At 37.0% G+C, this 23,053-nt stretch overlaps 1 long non-coding RNA gene across 1 annotated transcript; it reads left to right on the top strand.

The window, feature by feature from the left end:
- Window positions 1-265: 265 nt before the first annotated feature.
- On the top strand, window positions 266-15,870 carry LOC131909448 (uncharacterized). Its single transcript, XR_009378850.1, has 5 exons — window positions 266-708; window positions 11,603-11,631; window positions 11,724-11,796; window positions 14,131-14,207; window positions 15,383-15,870. It is a non-coding gene; the product is annotated as an uncharacterized LOC131909448 (long non-coding RNA).
- Window positions 15,871-23,053: the final 7,183 nt, after the last annotated feature.

Genomic DNA, 23,053 nt, shown 5'->3' with positions numbered 1-23,053 from the left:
CATTCCCAAAGACTACATAGATATTTGACCTCTATCTATGTATCTATCTGTGTATCTATGTATCTATATATCTATGTATCTCTATCTATCTATCTATCTATCTATCTATCTATCTATCTATCTATCTATCTAATTCTTAAATTATCTTTAAGATATTTAAGATGTTTCAGGGAATTCCTTTTACTATTTTAGTGCAAAGGGAAATTAATGATTGCTTTTCCATAGTAGTTCTCATAGCAGAACAACATGACTTCCATGTTTCAGTTGAACAACTTAGGTTCTGAAGCAGGCTTTTCTAGGTTAAAGTAGTATGAGTTCTGTGAGGCACTGAATAGTTTCTGAATCCTTCATTAAGTTTAGGCAGTTTATGAAGTTAAGTTCACCTAAGGCCCTGCCAACATATCTGTTGTTACTATTCACATGGAATAAAGAATCTGAATGTATTTACTTTTATAAATAGGAAGAGGAAGAGGCAAAGAGGAAACTGGAAATGGGAAGTTGTTGTTTTTAATAATATGAGATGTCAAACTCAAGTCACATCAGATATGACTATGAAATGTAATTTAATATGGAGACTTTTGACTCTTTTTTTTAAAGTTGCACTAATCCATTTTTATTTTGTATTTCCTTTGTAGACACCACAATGATCCTAATTCTGGATCCACCTTGCCTAAGTCAAGTGAGGATGATGGTGATTTTGATAACAAGGTAAAATTTTGCTTTTTGAACATAATACATTTATACAGAAATGTGTTTCTATGGTGTTTACTCTTGAAATTCTGTAGTGATGGTCTACCTATTGTCATTTAGTGGACAACAGTAGAGAGTTGGTGAGAAGAGATGTTTTCATAAGACTATGGTTGTTGACTAATTGAATATATCTTTAATTTGATAAAAAACAAAGATCTAGTATTCTGAGGTAATAAGGAAATGTGTGAAATATACAGTTTAAGAGAATTGTATTAGGAATAGAAATTTCATAGAAGAAGAGATTTCAAATAGGAAAATAATATTTGAATAAATGTCACTTACTGTGACTTATAAACCATATTAATATGATAATATCACAGAATCACAATGAAGAAGAGATTCCTACCAGAGGACACAGAATTATTTGTGGAAGATTGGTATCTGCTTTTAAAAGTATCTCCAGCAAGAAGGATATCTCATGTCATTTTTAGCAAAGTCATTCACCTTAGCATTCATGTTCTTTTGTGATAGCTGTAAGCTTTATTTTTGTAATTCCATGTCTCTTTGTGGGTGTAGACCTTGAACACAGGTTGTAACCCAGATGACTAATTCCCAGTCATCTGTTAGCGGTTTGATAGCTGTAAAATACATGAATCAAGATTTTAGGCAAATTTCTCCTTCTTGATGTGAATACTGGATACAAGTTTACACACACTTGAACCATATTTGAAAAGGATTAGCTCAAATACCATCTGGAAGGGTAATGATAGCTTGATATTTTCATAATGGATTTTTCTTCAATCATGAAGTACCATTTTATATGACATAATTAGAAAAAAGATTTATTATGCTCTTTAAAGGTTGATAGAAAACCAACATTTTTTCTTGAATAATATTGGTGGTTATAAAGACTTAACTGCTGTGGGATGATCTGTATGTCAAGTGTGTTGCTGATTGGTCAGTAAATAAATCACTGATTGGCCATTGGCTAGGCAGGAAGTATAGGCGGGACAAGGAAAAGAATTCTGGGAGTGGAAGGCGGAGAGGGAGACACAGCCAGCCGCCATCAGGACAAGGAAGATGTAAGGTACCGGTAAGCCACAAGCCATGTGGCAAAATAAAGATTAATAGAAATGGGCTAAATATAAGAGTAAGAGCTAGACAATGACAGGCCTGAGCTAATGGCCAAGCAGTTTAAATAATGTAAGAGTCTGTGTGTTTATTTTATAAGTGGGCTCTGAGACTGGCGGGACTTGGTGGTGGGAGCTGGAGAGAAATTCTCCAGCAACAAATGGCGTCCAACGTGGTGGCAAGAGTTTCCACCTAAAACCTGAGTAAAAAGATTCTAAAACGGAGCTGAAAACAGTTCCTAGTTGTCTCTATCAAGTTAGCGGCAGCCTGCGTGTTTGAGCTACTGCTGGCGGGTTCCTAGCGTGCGTGCTCGACCTGCCGCCGTATGGCAGGAATGAGGCCTCTGCAAGTAGCACATTAAACTGTGTGGTGAATTTAGCCTTTGCTAGTACAAAACAAAAAAAGAGGTTTCTGGGCTACACGCTACTTTGGTAAAAGTGTAGACCCACTATTTCTGAGAGTTATGGCTCCCAGAGCTGGCGGAAAGCGGCCCGCCGCCATGTTGGGAAGCTGAAGTGGGCGGAGCCAGCAGCCACTGCGCCGTTTCAGGCTTAGAAGGCTGCAGTTTAAAGCAATAGGCTCAAGCTAATATAAAAAAATAAGCCACGTAAAGATGACTACCACACAGAGAATCTGGATTATGTTCTCTTTGATATTCGTAACTGCAGAAAAACATTTGATTGTAAAAGCTGTTGAGTTATGCCAAAATGTATATTTTAAAGGTACCTTGACTTCAAAATTTGGATATAAGGATATGTTGCTTTGGAAAAGAGTCTCTGCTCTTGTTTCCACAGAAAGCCAGAGACTATGGATTTGTTCCAGATTAAGATACATCAGGTTTGACCAGCCAAGACCCCCTGAAAGGTCTCCAATGACACCATGGCCCAGATGATTCAACATCCAGAATGGTTTCAAGTCAACTGGCTCAGATATACAGCCTCACGGACTACTCCATGATCCTAAAATTTTCTTTCTGTCTCCAAAAGATACAGCGCCCCCCTCCAGCAGGAAGTAGTAAGAAAAGCTACGCCCAAATTCCCAAATATACCAAGCTGGCTTTAGAGATGGAATTGGCTCACTCCCCCTCTAAACCCAGACATATTGCTCAAAAAAAAAAAAAAATGGTTAAGAGATTCTTATGTCCCAAATCAGAAGAGCCCTCTGGTGTGGGACAGAGAAAAACCAATATTTTTATTTAAAGCAGGTTGATTATAAATACAATCTCTTTCTAAAGAAAAAAAGGGGATAGTTTAGATATGATAGGATGAAAGGGTAGATTAATGAACCTACTTTTAAAGAATAACAACTTATTTAAAATGTTTTACATTGCTATAGATTTTAGTTTATTGATACAAGTTTAAACTTAATTTTGTTATACTGTATATATATTTCTATTCTTGTTTGAGGTATTATGTTTATGTAACTCATTTAAAATTATAATGGATAATTAAAAAATAGATTAATAATTAGTCATCTATGATAATCATATTTGTAGCCATGTTAGTTAAGTCTTCTAGGTATACATAGTTATATTTCAGATAGATAGGTAGTCTTCAAACACTTCAAAGACCTACAGAATATGGCATTTAAAATGTTTTAAAAATTTAGACTTTCTGGACAGTGAGACATGTCTGCTCCTGACAGCACCGATTTACTTCAGAGAGGAGGATGGGCATCGAAGACACTCCATACGGAGTTTATCTTCACCTTGACAAAAATAGCCATTTGGGCAAGAAACTGTTCTTGCCTGGACTGCCTGATCAACTGGACATGCAGGACCCATACAAAGGTGACCACTGAACTTTGCTTGACAAAATGGTCCTTCAGGTTCCTGCTTTGCAGAGAAAACTGCCAGACATTCTACAGGACACAGAGAAAAGTGAATAAGAGACTCTAGGCCTGTGGGCTGAAGACAGATGCCCCAACTTTACAAGAGAACTTTGAATGACTGTCCAAGCTGCCAGCTGTCTCTGTCTACCCTACAAGACTCCTAAAAGTTGCTTATATCCTTCTCCATTTCTCAGGTAGTAGTATATCCTTCTGAGGTCTTTGATGTGGTTAAAGACTAAATACTTACAATTTTCCTTAATGATAATAAAAGATAAGTTAGATATAAAACCTTAAACTTACAAATATAAGATAGATAGGATCTCTTCTTTAATATTGTAACTGTAATTCTTGCTTAATAATTGTTTTGTTATATATAATTTTACTATGTTAAAGTTAAAACCTTCCTTTTTAAGAAAAGAAAAGGGGAAGTGCTGTGGGATGATCTGTATGTCAAGTGTGTTGCTGATTGGTCAGTAAATAAATCACTGATTGGCCATTGGCTAGGCAGGAAGTATAGGCGGGACAAGGAAAAGAATTCTGGGAGTGGAAGGCGGAGAGGGAGACACAGCCAGCCGCCATCAGGACAAGGAAGATGTAAGGTACCGGTAAGCCACAAGCCATGTGGCAAAATAAAGATTAATAGAAATGGGCTAAATATAAGAGTAAGAGCTAGACAATGACAGGCCTGAGCTAATGGCCAAGCAGTTTAAATAATGTAAGAGTCTGTGTGTTTATTTTATAAGTGGGCTCTGAGACTGGCGGGACTTGGTGGTGGGAGCTGGAGAGAAATTCTCCAGCAACACTTAACTATACAGTCACATGTACTTTCTCTTCTAGAATTGAAAACTTTTATTTGAGGATGCAAACTTTCTACATTGCCAAAGTCATCCTTCAGTTCCAGGGATGAAGTGGTCTGCTTTATTTGGCATGCTCGAAACCAAGCTTAAAACTATTTTTTTTGAGATAAGGTTTCTCTTGGTAACTTTGGCTATCCTGGAACTTGCTCTGTAGATGAGGCTGGCTTTGAATTCTTAGCAATCCACCTGTCTCAGCCTCCGGAGTGTTGGGATGAAAGGCATGCAAAACTACCACCAGGCAAATTTAAATATTTTTAATTTAATTTTTAAATTTTTCATATATGAATATTGTATTTATATCATTTTCACTCTGCCTTCTCTCCACTTCAGCTTCTTCTGTATATGTCCCTATCTGTTTTCAAATTCATGACCTCTTATTGTTTAATTATTATTTTACATATGTAAATATATAAATACACATATATGTATGTATACATAATCTACTGAGTACATTTAGTTTTGTCCATACATACATGTATCTATGGCTGACCACTTGAGATCAGGCAACCTGTCAGGAAGTTTTTCCCAGGAGAAAACTGATTCTTCATTTCATCAAGGGATGGTACCATATGAAATTTCTCCCATTCACCTTGGCGTGTTTACTGATATTTTCAATATGCAAGTCCTGGTTAGGCATACATATTCTTAAATTTTCATGGGTGCAGCTTTCATTTCATGTCTAGAAGACAGTGTCTGCAGTAGGGATACTGGCTCTCTGACTCTTCAAACTTTCTGTCTCCTATTCCATGATGTTCCCTGAACATTAGGAGTAGGGACTGAAACTGTAACTGTACTAGGTAGTGTCAAGCACCCAACAGTGACCAAATATTTGCATGTTTACTTTATGAATCTCTGATAGTCTGTACATGCTGTAAGGGAAACTTATCTTGTGAGGGAGGTGAACTGTACTCATTGGTGGGCATTAAAAAACAGAAATTATAATGATTGGGGGAAATGGCAGTAGTAGATTCTTCTCTAGATTCAGTGACCTACACTGCCAAGGATGTTGCTCAGATTTGCAGTACCAGGTATGAGTTGCCTTCTACTGGGTAGGCCTTAAGTCAAGCTAGACAGCTATTGGTTACCACTAAGAAGCAAGTACTACTATTGCACCACTGGGTATATCTTATTCAACAAGTCATTTTTATGGTCCACAGGCTTTGCAACTAGGTAGAACTATTGGTTCTTTTTTCTCTCCTGGTAGTCTGCATAGCACCTTTGGGGTGCTATGAAAGTCAGCCCTCATGAAAAAGCATTCCAGGCCAGTTCCTTCTGGATTTCTACTAGTCCCATGTCTGAGGTGGATGGTGTCTCCAGTAATAGAGTCTTAGCTTCATCCTGAAGAGCCTATATTTCTATGGGAGTCTCTTAGAATCCACTGAGCAACAACTCAAAGGGACGTTTCTCTTGCCTGGAGCTGAAGATTTTGTTAGACAGTCTATGGCTCTTGGGGAAGCAGCATCTTCCAAAGTGGTGTAACTTCATTTAAATTATTTATACATGAAGACATACATATATCATATATATTTTCATGTAAATATAAAATAGTATGCTCTGTATGGATTTTCAAACATCCTTAGTGTTATTTAGCTTTCCTTCCTCTCTACGTATTATTGTTCTCGTTCTCCTGTAGTTAAAAACTGCTTGTCCCATTTTTCCCCTTCTAGACATCTGCATCCTACTATCCCCCTCTCTAGAGCTCCTACCTGGGCTTCCTTTATATTTTTGTCCCATTAGTCCATACATCTTTATTTGCAAGTGTTCATTGCAATGAATCATTGGTCTAGTTTGAGGCCTCTGGTTTCTGCTACACTATCAATACTGGACCCTCACTGGACTCCTCTTGGATATCCTTTTGTTACCCTGTGTCATGGAAATCCTGCAGCTTTGGATCTGCAGGTCGTCCCTTCACATGTTTCAGCAGATCACAGATTGGGTGGATGTTGGGATGAGCCAACTCTTAGTCCTGTATCTGGACCTAGGTGGTAGTTGAGTTGGGCAGCCTGCCAGCTTCCCCATATCCTCACCAGCAGGGTGAGATCTCCAGCACCTCCTAGGGTAGCTCACCCAATGCCTCAGGGAGCAAAGGGTGGAGCCAGCTCTTCTGCTCACATCACTGCATGGCAGATAAGGAACAGGGCCAGCTCTCCAGTTTTCATGCCCTCAGGGCCAGCTCACCCACACCCCTTCCACTAGGGCCAGCCCTACTGTGCTACTTAAGTGAGATGCAGGGCCCACTCTCCTGAGTGCTGAATCCAGTGAGGGGAGCAGCCAACACTGTGCAGCCCTTCATTATAAATGTAGTCCCAGGCAGCAGTCCAGACCAAGGACAACCACATGGCCTTTGCTGATAACATGGGCCATGGACATTAACACAGACCCCTTTTGCTGAATGGCCACAGACCCATAAATGCCCCCCAGCACCAGTGCAAGCGAGGATTTTATCATAGCCTCAGATGACTTCGCAGGAAACTCACATAAGGTGGTTTTTCTCCATCACTGAGTCTCCAGATCCACCTCTCTTATTAGTTCTCAAGCTGCTCTGCTTCTCTCTCTCCCATCTCTCCACTCCATACTTGCACAATTATAGTGGCTCATGCTGTGGTTGGGCCATTTGTTGGGTGTGGTCTCTGGGTGTCTTATTCCTGCCCACTCTACAGGGCTGTGTATCTTCAAGTGTTCCTTAAACCCAAAGCTTCCTAAGGAAATATTTCTCTGGCCAAAGTTATACATAGCACAGTGAAACTGTAATTCAACAGAGAGTCATCCAGTCTCATGGTTGACCTGCCACCACGACCAACTAGAGAGATTGGCAGATAGGCTACTGTTGAAATGTAAACACAGCCAGACATGTCCAGTGAGTTGTGGGTCTCTGTTCTGTAGGCACACTTTTCCTGGGCTAGGGTGTGGCTCTGGGAGTCACAGTGACTCAGACGATGGTCAGTTTTCTCAAAGGAAGAAGGCACAGGCCCACTAGCACTTGTGTTTGTTACTGGCTCTGTTGATGAACGGTGTAATTCAGCTTTTTCCCAGGAGCAGGACCAGCCACCACCTCACTTCCTAGCGTCTGTCCCGCCTCCCTTTAGAGCAGGCAAACCCATTTCTCCACTGCCTGTGCTCACTTCTTCCTCTCCTCTCCTTGCCTGTCTTCTAGGTTTAGAAGCCGTCTGCTGGTAAACGCTAGAATTATTGTTTTGAAATTGAGATATTTTATTTTTTCAAAAATGTGCATTTAGAAAATATTCCAGAGAGAGAGAAAAAGCACATTTTTTTTGAAATCATTGTTATGTTTTGATTGCTGAGGAGAGGAGATAGAAAATTCTGTGGCCAAAAATAGCTTTTTACTGGGATGTTTAAGAAGAAGTAATTTTAAAAATGGATACTCATTTTCTATGTGGAATGTAATAGTTAGGCATACAAGGTTAACTTCTTTTATAAAATGTGTACAAGTAGCCAGGCGGTGGTGGCGCACGCCTTTAATCTCAGCACTCGGGAGGCAGAGCCAGGTGGATCTCTGTGAGTTCAAGGCCAGCCTGGGCTACCAAGTGAGTCCCAGGAAAGGTGCAAAGCTACACAGAGAAACCCTGTCTTGAAAAACCAAAAAAAAAAAAAAAAACAACAACAAAACAAAAAACAAAAAAAAATGTGTACAAGTAATCAGGTGACAAGTGATCTATGAACATGTCTCTTGTAAACTTCCATTTTTGTTTTACACAGTGGTGAGAGATAAGCTTAGTGTAGACAGCATGTATAAGGTTGGGTATTGAAATAATTGTGTTTTTAGACACATTCTTTTTTGTTTTGTGTATAGTTCCTTTTAAATCAGGAAATTCCTATATCCTAAAATGAGTAAGAAAACATTAATTGCCTTATTTTTGATATTAATTTTAGCCAAGTTCTTCTGAACATGCTCCTGCTAAATGTCCTAGTAACTTAGGTGGGACTGGAGTTCAAAGAGACAAAAACGAAGCAAAAGGAACAGTGGAAGGTAGGAACTATATTCTGTGAAAGTGTTATTTGACAGAGTATCTGTTTCTAACATGAGTACTGATGGATCTAGTAGTCAACGGATCCCTTTCAATGGACACCAGTGAAAAGTGGAAATGAAAGGACACCAATGGCACCTATTACCAATCTTAACAACAGGGAACACTGAGGCTGTTACTAACGAGTTTGCTTATGGTTACCAGTTCACGACATTCTTATATGCAGTGTCTCTGGGGAAGTAAGTAAGAAATGAGTATAGGGAATGAGTAATAATAAATATAAAAATGATGATAAAGGGAATAAATAAAGAAAAAAGGACAAATGTTTTATTGTACTGATTATGAAAGCAAGGATGTGTGGGTTAAGAATATGAAAAAGTTGTCTTCATGTAACAAAACTGGCTTGAGAAGCAAGGAAAACTTGTTCCAATTTTTATCACCATCTCACTGTTAAAAAGGTCATTAATGTCTGACAAATTGTATCATGAAGAGGTAGATTTACTTTACTATAGATAAATATTATTTCATGAATCATTTGGTAAATTTTACTCTGATTGTTTGCTTATCCATGGTTACCCGCCAAAGTGGTAAAGAATCAGGAGTAGGTCAGGGGAAAGATGAGAAATCTTACTCTACAAAGTTATTTGAAGAAATGTATAATTGAAACAGGACAGAGTAACACTAAACAGACTGATCAGGCTTTATTTATGTATTAAAAATACACACACACACACATACACACACACACACACACACACACACACACACACACACACACGTTTTTGTGTGACAATAACAATTAAAATAGACCATGGAATCCAGAAAGAGAAAGGCTGGAGTACATGGGATCAGTTTGAGGAAAGAAAGGACAGGGAAAAAGGAGGTAATATTTTAAATATAAATTAGGATTAAAAAATAACAAAAACCAAACAGAGGCCTGGGAAGTTGAGTCTTTGGTAGGAAAAGAGTTTGCTATGAAGGAATGAAGATTTGAGTTATATCTAGACTCACATAAAAAGTTGTGCATGGTTACAGTGTGCTCCTATAACCCAGCACTTTGGGGACAGTGTCAGGAGGATCACTGAGATATTCTGACTACTTGCCTAGCTTCAAACTCAGTGCTATATCTTGTCTCATGGGATAAGGTGGATGTGTTAGTCAAGGTCACCTGTTGTCCTCTTCTGCCTCTGTTGAGCATACACAGGTATGCACCTGCATAGACATGCATACACCATGTGCACACAACACATTCACTAATGCACATAACAAAACTGAAGTAAAGTTAAACAAAAGAATAGAAATTATTTTCCTGCCACTAAAATTTACTCATATGATATTTATTAAATAATAAAATATATTAAATGGCTGCATATTATTTTACTTAGGAAGTTTGAAGAAAACAATTTTAATGGTGGGTAGCACTAGACATATGAGTGGAATGTGAGGTCCTTCACAGTTGAGGAGTGTTAAGAACTAAGGATAGTGCTGAAGAAGAGGATGAAGATTAGGACCTACAGAAAGGACAGAAAATAAATGAAGGAAGTTGATCAGCTGGCTCCAGTCCACAGGCAGCAGCTGGTAGCTGCTCATCTGTATATCACTGAGCACCAGTCAGCCTGACAGACTGCAAGACTAGTAAGCCACATCTGGCTCCTAGTGAGAACTTAGTTTTCTCAGGCCTTATGTGGATATACATGACTGGATGTTGGGCATAGGTAGATGGATGTGTTTTTCTTTGGGCTACCAGATCACAAAAAATGACACAGAGACTTATTATTAATTATGAAAGCTCAGCCTATAGCTTAGGCTTGTCCCACTAGCTCTTGCAACTTAAATTAATCCATTTCTATCTGTCCATGTGTTGCCATGTGATTCATAGCTTTTACCTCTCCTCCTGCATGTTTTGCTTCCCCTGTGACCAGCTGGACTCAGCCTTTCTTCTTCACAGAGTTCTTTCTGTCCAGTAATCCAGCTGTACCTCCTGCCTAGCTATTGGCCATTTAGCTTTTTATTAAACCAATCACAGTGACATATTTTTATACAGTGTAATCAAATACCTTGCAAGACCTTACATTAATTTTGAGATAATACATTTTAGATGACATAGTGGTTTAGTAGACATTCTTTGAGAACTCACATGATATATACAAATATACTCTTGGAAAAAAAAGAGTACATTATTTTATTTTTCCTTTTCCTTTTTAGCTGGGGACCAAACCCATTGCCCTGTGCTTGTGAGCCAAACATGGTAACAGGCACAATGTTCCTAATGTATGCATCTGAAAATTCAGTTCATTTTTGATAATCATATTTCACTACTGAAGGTTTATTATATATTTTGTTCAACATATAATTCATTTAACATTTTTATTTTTAATTATTTTTATTTTTTGAAATTATAACATAATTTGATCATTACCTCATTCCCTTTCTTACTTCCAAACCCTCTCATGTTCACCTCATTGTTTTCTTTAAAATTCCTGGCCTCTTTTTAAGAAATTGTTGTTGTATATATATGTGTATACATGCATGTTGCTAAAGATAAAAATATAACCTGCTCTGTCTGTATAACATTATTAGTAATGGAATCATGGATCTTGGAGAAGAGGCTACAACCAGTTTACTAAACAAAAATATAACATGATTCCTTAAAATGTCTAAACTATAGGGAGAAATACTATGAGAAATAGCCATGAGAGTAGTACACACGTAGATGGGAAGTAGAGTGTCTTATAAATCCTTCCATTAACATTGCACTGCTTTAAAATGTCTGGTTAAATAATATCCAATAGTCCTCTGACCACACATAGCCTATTTTAATATTGAAAATCGATTACATGTTTTGTTTAATATGAGATTAATTTATTTTCTCAGGCCAATGTATTAAAAAAACCTTCAAATTTAATTAAATCTGTATTTTAATTTGTATTCAGTATATTTTCTTACATTGGTCCTCAATCAACAACAAAAATAAAAATCCAAAACAGCCAGAAAAACTAAAATTTTCCAAAATTATGATTAACACAGATAAAGGTAACTACTATAATTTAGTTCCATATTAACTTTTTGATGATGTTCATTTTGTATAAATGATTGCTGTCTTTTCAGAATCTGCAAAGAAATATCCAAACTTGAAGGTAATAACTTCTACACACTTGATTAGGGTTATAAATTGTATTTTGTTAACTATGTAACAATTATTAAATTTCTTGTTTTAAAATTCATCCAGACACCTAATAAAATGAATGACCTCACTCCTAATAAATGCTTAGAAGTGAAAGATGAAGGAACATTAAACTCAGGTAAATCTTCAATACCAATTATTCTGGAAAGAAGGTCTTGAAGCTATTTGAAATGTTCACAGAATTCTAAATTGTAATTTTACTGAAATCAGATCTATAAATTTGGGCTGAATAATTCAAATGCTATTGTTGACATAGGAAATACAGGAGGGCTCACACTCTTAGGAAAAAGCATCTTTACATGTTTGTTTCCTTTTGATTAGAAAGAAAGGAGTTTATTGGAAGAGTTTTAATGCCACAAGCAGACAGATAGAGGGGTAAAAGCATAGTAGAAGTTTTGAGGAAAATTCATGTTCCAGCAACAGAGACAGACTCCATGGTGGGGTCTGTGAGGAAAATCAGGAAGCGTCTTTCACTTTTTGAAATTAGAGGAGTTCCAGCAGTTAATTTAGTAGTTAAAGCCCATACTGAACTACACAGGCAGATTATGTGTTAAAGGGAGCATCCTTTCAATACTTTCATTCCTCTGGGTCTCTTGGCTATCTACATCTATTCTACACATTAGTTTATGTGCCAGTAACTTTATCACCAATGGTCAGTCATAGATTCAAGTCTGTAGCAACAAATCACAAATGACACCATGTGATCTTACACATGTTTTTCTTTTTCTATCCCTACAAAATTAGAACTGTGTTTTATAATTGATTCTCAATTTTCTGCTAGTCCAGTCACAGGAATCCCTGTGTGCTAAGTTAGATACACATATATTCCAATTGTTATTTCTTCTCTTCACTCTTAATCTTTTTTAAGATTTCCTTTAATTGGGGGATAATCCCAGATTTTTACAGATGTTAACTGTGGATCTTACCTATAAGCAAATGCACCAGCTATATTACTTCTTTAAGAAAACATTTTTTTTTCTTGAAAATTTAGTACATGAGCACTGTGTTTGCCTCAATTCCACTTTTGCCTCTACTCCTTCTAGTTCCTTCTTTTCCTCTCTCTGGCCCTATCCCGCTACTCCACCTAAAACCATCCCCCTGATTCCTCCAGTACTCTCAAGTTGATAGCCTCTTTTTCTTTCTTTTTTTTTATTTAGAAATTATCTATTCACTTTACATACTAACCACACATCCCACCTCTTCCCTCTTCCCACCTACCAGCCTTCCCTTCAAAGCCACCTCCCATCCCCACATTGTCCAAATTAAGGTCTCCCATAGGGAGTCAGCAGAGCCTGGCACACTCAGCTGAGGTAGGTCCAAGCCCCTCCCCACTGCACCAAGGCTGTGTAGGCACTGGGATCCAAAAAAGCCTGCCAATGAACCAGGGACAGATCCCAATCTCTCTGCCTAGGTGTCCCCTAAACAGTTTGATCTAAATAACTGTCTCCCATATCCAGAGGGACTAGTCTAGTACTATGGGTTTCCATAGCTATTAGTCCACAGTTCATGGGTTTCCACTAGTGTGGCTGGTTATTTCTGCACGTTTTCCCATCATGACCTCAACGTCGCCTGCCCACAGAATCCCTCCTCTCTCTCATTGATTGGATTCCTGGCACTCAGAAATAGATGAGATCTACATGAGCAAACTGGGAGTCAGGGCAGGGGGTAAAGGAAGGCAAAGAATGGGGGATGCGAACATAAGGAAATGGGAGGGTCGAGCTGGAACAGGGACTAAGTGGGAGAGCAAGGAAAGAGATACCATGATAAATGAAGACATCATGGGAATAGGAAATGGCAGTGTGCCGGGGAAGCTCTCAGGAATCCCACAAGGATGACTCTACCTTGGACTACTGGCAATGACTGAGAGGATGCCTGGACTGGACTACTCTGGTGACCTGTCTAGTGAATACCCTAACTGTCATCATAGAGCATTTATCCAGTGACTGATGGAAGCAGATGCAGAGAGCCATGCCAGGGGCCAGGCTGAGCTCTGAGAATCCAGTCAATGAGAGAGAGGAGGGATAGCATATTTTTCTATGGTTATTATTGGTGTGTGTGTGTGTGTGTGTGTGTGTGTGTGTGTGTGTGTGTGTGTGACTCCTCTTTCTTCTATGTACAGTATTTATTTAAGTATCTACACTACATTGACACATTGGCTTAGTGATAATGAACTCAGTTATTTTATATATATATATATATATATATATATATATATATATATATATATATATAATGTATACACACACACACACACACACACACACACACATATATATATATATATATATATATATATATAAAACTTTCTTATTCTATTTTTGTTTATTGTTTATATATGGTTTCAGGTATGCTTTGGGAGAGATTAATTCTCCTTCCACAACCAGTCATTAGTTGTCTGTAGTTCATTGTCTAGAGGTAGGACTCTGAAATTTTCTCCCATTCACATTAACAGGTCCAATGATACTGCCGCCATTCCAGTCTGGTTTATGCAAGACATTTCTAGGAGAGACTTTGACAGCAGAATCCCTGGTATTCTGGTTCTTAAAACTGATTCTTTTTCTTCCAAGCTGATCCCTAAGCCATAGATGCAGGAGCTGTAACATAGATGTGTCCATTGGGGCTGGGCTCCCCACAACCTATTGATACCTCTCTTGTGTCCAGTTGGTTTTCTATGATGATCTCCATATTCTGTAAAGAGGAGTTTCTTTGACTGAGGTGTTGTAGCCAAATGTTTAATTATACTCAACTAATACATGAGGTGCACATAAGGGAAAGCAAATCTTTTCAAATGTTCTCAAAAGGTGATTTTGTAAAATCAACTAACCATTTTAAAAATACTGTATGACCTCTTCTTGGAAGGCATGAGGACTGCAGTGATGACACACAGATGACCATTCTACTCATCCCAGCTTTGTGGGGCAGTGAGTGGAACTGGGGTAACTTACAGGAACTGGGGTGAACTCTTACTCACAGTAACATGGGGAACTTACAGGGAGCTACAGCAACCACAAAAGAGATTCTTTCTCTTTGTGCAATGATTAATTGTCTATACATTCTCATGGAGAAGAAAGGACTCATGAGGCCCCAACTCCATATGAAAATAAGGGGCCTGGTGTTTAACAATTCTGGTACAGATAATTACATCTGCTAAGAGTTTAAGAGGGTAAAAGCCATATCTTGTACAAAGGACAGAGTGGTATAATAGTGAAGTCCACATATTCCTAGATGTTTCATTTTAGCTTGTCAAGTGAATATGTTTAAGTATGACATCATGATGTTATAACAAATTTTCATGTAATAAATCCCTCTAATCAAGTAAGTAAACATCCAGAACCTTATGTGATTCTTTACATATTTTATTACATATTTCAATAACATCATGAAGAACATTATAAACATATTTAGTCTTGATAAAAGGAGTCTTATTGGTCAAGATACACATCATTGATAGCTATATCCATCCCTCCTTTAAAAATCTAGTTTTGTGTTTGGAATACCTTTAGAATCACATGAACTATCTTTGGAAAAATTTCATACACACAAATGCATACAGTTGGTACACACAGAAGCACCTTCACTGTTAGCTTGCCATTTTCATGAAAATTTCATTCAGTCTCATGGCAGTATTGCTAAAATGCAAGTAACTTAATAGACCTTCAGTAGGAAGTGGAAGTTTTAGAATTTACCCTTTACAATCTTTGCAGGAGTAAAGAGAATTTAGAGAAGAACAGGACAAAGCTTCACATGGAAATGCAGCACAGCAGGTCTACAGGAAATGCACAAAGCTTGAGCCCGTTCACTGGGAGCTCTTCTGCTGGCAATTTCGATAGCACCCCAGGACCCAGAATAAGTCTCCTCCAGAGAGAAAACCTGACAGCATCTTCTTCAAACTCTCCACGATCAACCAGGGGCCTGGAAGACTGCCTAGGAATGGTTAGCTATGGTTTCCGTTGTACAGTTCTGGTGCAGTTCTTATTTTCAACTTGGATGACTATTAGGCTTTGCAGTTGACACCTCCTAAGTTAAGACAAGAGTGAATCATGATAAAGAAGAAAAGTAGAGGGATTAGAGAGAGGGCTCCACTGGGAAACTGTGCTACTGTGCAGTGCAAGGGCATGAGTTCACATCCCCTAGTGAAATTATTACAAAATTTATGTTGTTGTGAGATACCATACATATGTATATATGCTCATTCTATAGACTGTTTCTTAATATCCCTAAACTAATTTGACTAATATAGTATGGCTAATATAGCGTGAATAAACATGAGATGAATTAAAAGTTCCTCTTTCTTTGATGCTGAGTATGAGACAGTACATGTGATTATAAAACAACCGTGTTTAGTTTTATTTAAAGTGATTGTCATTATAATATCATATGGTGATATTTTATTTGTGCTGAAATGTGATTTTATTTGTATGTTAATAAATAAAGTTGCCTGGGGGTCAGAGCTAAAAGCAAGCCATTTAGCAGAAGTCTGGCGGTGGTGGCACATACCCTTAATCCAAGCACATGGCAGGCAGAGTCTCTGTGTGTTCAAGGACACAGCCAAGCGGTGACCAGACCCTTTAATCTCACTATGAACCATAGAGACTTGGAGGTCTGTATAGACAGGCAGTGATGAGGAAATCATGTGGTTGGGTTTAAAGCCAATGAGAAGGTAGAACAGAAAGGCAATAAAAAGATGAGTCAGACAGGAGAAGGTCTCTCTCAGGGGAAGGACAGAAGCGACTTGTAAGCTAAAGGCTTCGTTAGTGCTCTGATCTTTTGGGCTTTTAACTCTGCATTTGGCTTTGTGTTTCTTATTTAATAAGACCGTTTAGAATTTCATCTACAATATTATTTAATCATTTGGGGAGTTTAATGATCCTCTCTCTTCTGAAAGGCCTATCATCACAAATTATAAAGGAACAGATATATGAGTTGACTATCAGCCTATCTGCTCCATAATATATTCTCCTTCCTCCCTATATTTACCTTAGTACTAGCATCAAGATGCAGATCATATGAGGGCAATTCAGAAAGTCATATTTAGTACTATTTTAACCCATGTATCAAATAAAATTCTGCTTAGAGGACCAACTATATCCCAATATTTAGCTATTAACTTACTTTTACCATGAGATGTGGTAGAGGAGACTTCACTTACACATGTCTTAGAACCAGAATCTTAATATATGTAACATAAGACTATTCTATGTAAACAATTAGTATACCAGAAATGAATATCTGTTATAGACCTTACATTTGTTGTAATTAACATCCATTTAAAGAACTCTTTTGAGGAGAGGATCCCTGACTGGCCTGGTATAACAGGTTGTCCACGAACACCCAGAGGTCCACTTGCCTCTTCCTCTTGACTGCTGGGATTAAAGTGCAACCCCACACCAAGCTTGAGGGTATTTTGATAAATATCTCTATGGAGATTTCTATTTGATATTTCTTTCCAACAATTTCCCTTGTCTTGTTCCTTGTGGCTTGTTCCAGTGCTTGTTTTTTTTCTGTATTTTTTTTTGCTAATATTTGCTATCTTTCCTGTTTTCCATTTGGTTCTTTCTGAACATTATTTATGTTGACTAAATATTTTCTATTTTCATGTGAAAGTAGCAAAACCACAAAGGATTTCAGGATTCCATAGATTCTTAAAGACCAGTCAAATTGCTATTCACTTCATAAACTCATATTTAATTTCCTGGGTAAAATAGTAGATTTTATATAAAATATTAAACTCAAAATTTTAATGGGCCTCTGTGAGCATAGTAGGCACACATGAGATTTACTCTAACATCCCTTAATACAGGGCATATTTATCTGGGTGTTTTCATAAGAGATTGAAAGATTGATCTATGTATTACAATGAGAAAAATATTAGAATGTGCTTAGCAAGTGAACCCAATGGTACAGTGTAAAAATGAATTATCATGAAAAGGGGAGATTTAAAAGAACAACACTGAATAGGATATAGACATTTTTGGAAGGAGACTTGGAAATGTAGAGAAGATGTTTATATACAATATATAAAATAAGAAGTCAAGATATTGAAGCTTACCTGTAAGTGAATATTAAATTGTTAAAGAATTTTTCCAAAACTGTGTGTGTTTGGTATAGCACACTCAAATGTATATAAAATGCGTTATTAAATATTCCAGAATTAAAGATCCAATCTGATTGAACCCAGTTTTCTGTCTTTAGTAAAAAAAAAATAAACTTCATATTTTACTGAAGTGTTGAAACTTTGTACTCATGTTTTCCTGATCTTTACAAAAACCTAACGTCTCAGATAATCATTTCAAAAACTATCAGAAGAATTCAGCTCTTTCCCAATACTTCATGAGTTTGCAGTAACCATAGAAATAGTCAAACTGAATTGCTTCTATTCCTTTGTGTTTCTTTTTAAAGGGCTGAGAATTGTACTTCCTTAAAATTTATAGTTTTTACCTTTTGACTTAAATTGTTCAGTACACATCAAGTAAAAGATACAATATTTAGATTACAATACAAGTACTATCTTCATTCAAAACCCTTCCAGACTAGCACTGAAATGAAAGATTCCAAAGGAGAAATGACAGCGCCCCAAGGAAACACATTGTTTAAGGGACTAGAACCCAAACCAAGCAAGAACATACAGTAGAGGAAGCCATAACACTAACAAGGAAACACATTGTTTAAGGGAATAGAACCCAAACCAAGCAAGAATATAGAGTAGATGGAATCACAACACTAAAAAGGACACACATTGTTTAAGGGACTAGAACCCAAACCAAGCAAGAACATACAGTAGAGGGAGCCATAACACTAAGAAGGACAGTGTCAGGATAGTCGACGAGATAATATTTGCTGTAAAGAACCTGGACTCACAGGTAAGAGGATTTAAGGCAGCAAGAATTTGATAAAGAGTGTGCTTAGTGGCTTAATTTCAATTGTGATTTTGTTATGAGAAAGACAGTCGTGTCGAGGAAGAATGTATTTATTACTTGTTCTAATGTTGTTTCTGAGTGTTATTCATTTGCTTTAGATAGATCTTTAAAATGTTTCTGTGCCATGAACCTCATGCATTCTAGTTTTTGTCCAAGTGACAAACATGTTTGAGGTAATTAAAAGTATTTTAGAAAATATGAATATTGAATTAAATGATAATAATGTTTCAGCTTAAATGAAAGTTTTATTGGGGATTTTAAAATACAACTTTTATTATCAGCAATTTAAATATTTCCCATCAATGCTTATAGATAGTATGTTTATCTAACAGTTATCATGTTGTTTGTACTACTATATATATATTAGCAGATTTATTAGCAGTACTGAATTTTAAGGTATTACCAGAGGAAGATTTAAAAAAATGTGCTGGCAGACATTGGTATACAAAAATTAAATTTCTCATTTAATATTGTCCTGTTGAATATTTTAAAAGAGACTCAATGACTCTGATAACTCAAATAACTTTTTATACTACATAGCTAACCAAATGATCATAATTTAATATATGATTCTGAAATAGTTTTACTATTCACAAAATTAAAAACCTCAATTATTTATACATACAAGCAAATCTATACATACATCAATTTTAAATGTAGATTTGTGGAATAAGAGTTAAAAATTATTGAATGCATATACATTTTATAACCTCAAAGATGACAAAATGATAAGATCAAATATAAGACTTATAATGAATCAGGTGGAAAAATGAAAAACTAATCACCCTTGATTTTGATTCATATTGAAAGTTTCCCACTGACTTGATAGGAATATATAGGAATATATATTTCTAATCTGGAGAAAAGTGTTAAGATACATATACATACACACACACACATACACACACACACACACACACACACACACACACACACACACACACATATTACAGACATGTAGTAACTGGTGCTAGAAGCCACACTCTAGGTATCTGGAAAGTTTGAACCTAAAAATTCTATCAAGTATTACCCACACACTTCAAACTTTCTGCCCCCTCCGTGAATCCCTTTGTTTTTCAATCAAGTTCACTTCTACTTCCATGTGATACATACATAATTGATTATTTGTACTTACATTAAATCTAAGATCCTCAAATTGGAGTAAACATGATTGCTGTCTTTCAAAGACTGGTTTCATTCACTTACTTTAATAGTCTCCAATGAAGTTCTCACTCTTCTGAGGTATACCTAGTATTGGTATAATGGTATTTAAATGTGAATTCATATAACTGTTTTTGTTTTGTAATGACACTCACTTTCCTTTTCAGTGATAAGTACTAAGTTTATATTAAACATCATGTATAATAAAGTTTCTTATTCCATGTGACCTTTGAAAATAAAATATATTATGTCAAAGGCTGACGAGATGGCTCTGCAGTTAAGAATATATTCTGCTCTTTAAGGGGACCCAAGTTCAGTTTCCTACACCAGTGCCGTGTGACTCAAAACTACCTGTAGTTCCATCTTTAGGAGGTCTGGCATTCTCTTTTGGCCTCTTCAGATGCCTACACTAACATGCACATACCTCCCCCCCAAAAAAACCAGACATACATGCTACACATAATTATAAATGTTTAAATATCTTCAAATATTTAGTGTAATTGGATGTTTCTTGGATAGCAAATGTTATATAGCAAACTTGTATATTTATTGTAATTTGTTTGCATTAGTATTTTCATATTCTTATTTTTATAAGTAATGTGATAATGGATTAGGATTGCTAATTCAACTATGTACACCAGCTTCTCTCCTGTCTATATTTTCTCTGATGTCTATGGCCAATTTACAAACTCAGAGTCCACGTGACCATAACAGATGTGAAATAATGAACATATTTGACTCTCTTCTATCTTGGTTTAATATACTTGTCTTCTAGTTATATCTAATTATATTTATTATAAAAATAGTAAACAGATATTTGCCTGAATGGTATTCAGAAACTTTATAAACATCATCATCATCATCATCATCATCATCATCATCATTATTTTGGTTTTTGAGAAAGGGTTTCTCTGTGTAGTTTTGGTGCCTCTCCTGGATCTCACTCTGTAGACCAGGCTGGCCTCGAACTCAAAGAGATCCGCCTGGCTCTGCCTCCCGAGTGCTGGGATTAAAGGCGTGCTGTAGTGGGTAGCCATTCCAGCTTTGGTCTGGAAGTTTCAACACCCATTGAGGCTTCCTTAACTATCATGCCTACAAGGCAGGGCCAAGAGAGGGCCATGAAAACCCGAGATCCGGATGTGCCACCTTCTCTTGTTTCCTGGATCCTGGACGCTGGAGATAGTAGACCAAGCAGAGTTCTCCAGAGAACACCGCTGGACTGTGCTGCGTCTTTCCCAGACCCCGCAACTTACCTATCCCTTCATTTGTAAGTTATGCCACTAAATAAGTCTCCCTTTTAACTATGTGGAGTGGCCTTAATAATTTCACCAATAGCATGCACCACCACTGCCAGGCATAAACCCTATTATTGACACTGATTTTTACAAGGTATCCTTGAACATCTTTGAAAGAACCACATTGAACCTTATTGCAGTTTGAGATCCTGAGAAGATTAACTGGCAAATCGAAAATAAAACACAGGAACTGTGCTTAAGAAAATGTTACTCTCCATCTAATATTTGACCATGGGTCTCTGCCTCTACTCACATCAGCTGCTAGTGGTTGCCTCTTTGATGCCAATTGGGCTAGCCACTGATTTATGAGTATATAAGGATAACATTAGAAATCATTTTATTCCTTTTTTCTTTCATAGGCCTCTGGGCTACCCAGCTTCTTATTCCTGGTCATCCAGGCAATATCGGTCATGGGCTCCCTCTCCTGGCATGTGTCTCAAATTAGACCCATCATTGGTTGGCCACTATTATGAGAAGAGATATCTATTAGAACATGTTTCTGCAGACTAACAACTATAGAGCAAAGCAGATAAATTTTTGCACAAAAAGACAGAGTTCCTTATTTGAAATGACTAGTAAAGCTAAAAATACATTAGATTGATATTATATATAGCAGATCAGTAGTTTCTTATAAAACTGGAAGCTTTTAAAATTTGAAGATAATTTAAATATTGAAAACTATTCATAACAATTTCTTAGCTACATGTCATAGAATTTCTCATAGATATATGTTAAGAAATTCTAAGACATGCAATCCAAACTGAGAAGAAGCATTGCAATGTTTTATGTTTCTTAACATACTAAATATGCAATCATTATTCCAGAATCTTACATTTTCAATAATTTTTATTAAGAATTTTTTTATTCATTTTACATACCAATCACAGATCCGCCTCTCCTCCCTCCTCCCACCCCCACCAACCTTCATGCCTCAACCCACCCCCCATTCCCTTCTCCGAAAAGGTGAGGCATCCCATGGGGAGTCAGCAGAGCCTGGTACATTCAACTGAGGCAGGTCCAAGCTCCTCCCCCTGCATCAAGGCTGTACAAGATGTCCCACCATAGGTAATGGCTCCAAAAAGCCAACTCATGCACAAGAATACATCCTGATCCTACTGCCAGGGGACCCCTTAAGCAGATCAAACTACACAACTGTCTTGCTTATGCAGAGGGCCTAGTACAGTTCCATGGAGGCTCCACAGCTGTTGGTCTAAAGGTCATAAGTTCTCACTAGTGTGGTTTGGTTGTCTCAGTAAGTTTCCCCATTATGATCTTGATACCTCTTGCTCATAGAATCCCTCTTCCCTCTCTTCAACTGGACAATTCTTAAATGAAAAAATCCATTAGATGATTTAAAATATAAGAATTTGGACTATAAATGTAGGGATTATTTTGGAAAGACAAGCAATTTCTGCAAGAAAGAGGAAAGATGTAGAAAAATTAATTAAGAATTGTTAAAAAAAATGGTAAAGAATGTTTAGAGACCACATTGAACACAAAGACTGGTTCATTTTGTCCACGTAACTAGAAGTGAGGGGAAATAGTAGAATTGGTGCAAACAGTAGCCCATCATTGTTGCACATTAGTCTGTGGCTTGGAGACATAGTTCATGATCATCCAGGCAGTTGATGAAGTTAATATGAATACAGAATACAGACACACTTGTTAACTTCTAAAATACCACCTTTAATTATTTGTTTGTTTTATTAAAGTTTTTGTAATGAACATTGTATATAAAAGCAATAAAATTTTAGAGCAAAGGTAAAATCATTTGTGAATGGCAGCTTATAATCACATGCAAAGGTTCCTGAAATATTTGAGTGTTCAGTCCGTATTTTCTTTATATAGTCATGTTTCCCTACTAAAATTGTGTTTTACTTCATTTTACACATGTGATTTATCTAGCTTCTCACATCACTGGATTAAAAATACTTAAACATTTCTAAAATAGAGGGAAGAGAGGTATGACAGTAGCTTGTATGGGTATCACAAAATTAACATT

This window comes from Peromyscus eremicus, chromosome 4 (assembly GCF_949786415.1).
Source record: "Peromyscus eremicus chromosome 4, PerEre_H2_v1, whole genome shotgun sequence".
NCBI lineage: Eukaryota > Metazoa > Chordata > Mammalia > Rodentia > Cricetidae > Peromyscus > Peromyscus eremicus.
The sequence above is the reverse complement of the archived record's forward strand: the minus strand, read 5'-3'. Positions and strand labels throughout refer to the sequence as shown.